Genomic DNA, 1689 nt, shown 5'->3' on the forward strand with positions numbered 1-1689 from the left:
TCACCTGGGGGGGTCCCAGTGTCACCTTTGGGGTCCCCAATGTCACCCGGGGGGGTCCCTGTGTCACTTCAGCATCACCTGGGGGGTCCCTGTGTCTCTCCTGGGGTCCCCGTTGTCACCTGGAGGAGAATAAAACGAAGATTTTGGGGTGAAAACCTCGGAAATCAGTGAGGGCTCCCTCAGAAATCAGGGGTGAAATCGGGGACCGGAAGTGAGGCCGAGCGGAATGGGTCCAACGCCGGACGGGAAGATGGCGGCCCCTTGACCGGAAGTTCTGCAAGGCCGTACAGGAAAATGGCAACCCCTTGACCGGAAGTCCTACGAGGCCGTCCAGCAAGATGGCGGCCCCCCGGACCGGAAGTTTAAGGCCGTACAGCAAGATGGCGGCCCTCGGACCGGAAGTCCTGAAAGGCCGTACAGCAAGATGGCGACCCCTTGACCGGAAGTCCTGCAAGGTCGCACAGCAAGATGGCGGCCCTGGGACCGGAAGTCCTGCAAGACCGTACAGCAAGATGGCGGCCCCCGGACCGGAAGTTCGCCGAACCCATACTAAAGATGGCGCTACCAGGACCGGAAATGAGCTCAGACCACACTAAAGATGGCGGCGCGGGCCTTCCCCACCCCCGTCCCCCCAGTGTCACCTGGGGCGGTCCCTGTGTCACTTTAAGATCCCCACTGTCACCTGGGGGTCCCCATGTCCCCTCCCGGTGTGTCCCCGTTGTCACCTGGTGTCACCTGAGGGTCCCCCGTCCCCTCCTCGGGGTCCCCACTGTCACTTTGGGGTCCCTTTTGTCACCCCGGGGGGTTCCCACTGTCACTTTGGGGTCCCCATTGTCATTTGGGGGTCCCCACTGTCACTTTAGGGGTCCCACCCCCCTTTCTGTCCCCCCCCACCCTTGGGGTCCCCTCCAGGTCCCCCCGATGTCCCCGGGGGGGTCCCCGATGTCCCCTTTGGGGTCCCCAAACCCCCCATGAGGCTCCGACGGTGCCGGCGCTGCCACTTTATTGAGCTGGGGACGCTCCGGGGACAATTTTGGGGGGGGGGGTGGCACCTCGGGGACACTTTGGGGACAGGGTGACACTGGGAGGTGGCACTTTGGGGACATGATGAGCTCAGGGGGGTGGTGGCATTTTGGGGACACTCTGGGGACAGGTTGACACTTCGGGGACACTCTGGGGACACTCCAGGGGGTGGTGACATTCTGGGGACACTTTGGGGGGTGGTGGCACTTCAGGGACACTTTGGGGGCAGGGTGGCACTGGGAGGTGGCACTTTGGGGATATGAGGAGCTCAGGGGGGGGGCGGCACCTGGGGGAGGGGATGGGGGGGCGGCGGAGGATGGGGGAAATCGTGGGGACAGGGGGGGGTGGCACTTTGGGGACAGGGTGAGGACACAGCAGTGGTGGCACCTGGGGACATGATGGCACAGGAGGGGTGGCACCTGGGGACAGGGGGGTGGCCCTGGGGGTTGGTGGCACTTTGGGGACACTTGGGGACACCTGGGGACAGTTTGGTGTCACAGGGGGTTGGTGGCACTTGGGGACAGTTTGGTGTCACTTGGGGACACTTTGGTGTCCCTGGGGGGTGGTGGCACTTGGGGACATGATGGCATCGGGGGGGTGGCATCTGGGGACACTTTGGTGGCACCTGGGGACAGTTTGGTGTCACAGGGGGTTGGTGGCACTTTG

General features: G+C 63.9%; 1 long non-coding RNA gene across 2 annotated transcripts; it reads right to left on the reverse strand.

Annotated features, from left to right (window-relative positions):
- Window positions 1–986: 986 nt before the first annotated feature.
- Window positions 987–1616, reverse strand: LOC113942409. 2 transcript variants are annotated; one of them, XR_003525914.1, is made up of 2 exons: window positions 1559–1616; window positions 987–1143 (listed from the first exon to the last, which is right to left on the reverse strand). It is a non-coding gene; the product is annotated as an uncharacterized LOC113942409 (long non-coding RNA). The 2 variants fall into 2 exon arrangements; XR_003525913.1 differs by lacking the exon at window positions 1559–1616 and adding an exon at window positions 1213–1296.
- Between the last annotated feature and the right edge of the window lie 73 nt (window positions 1617–1689).

This window comes from Corapipo altera, unplaced genomic scaffold, assembly GCF_003945725.1.
Source record: "Corapipo altera isolate COAL_440 unplaced genomic scaffold, ASM394572v1 54529, whole genome shotgun sequence".
Taxonomy (NCBI): Eukaryota; Metazoa; Chordata; class Aves; order Passeriformes; family Pipridae; genus Corapipo; species Corapipo altera.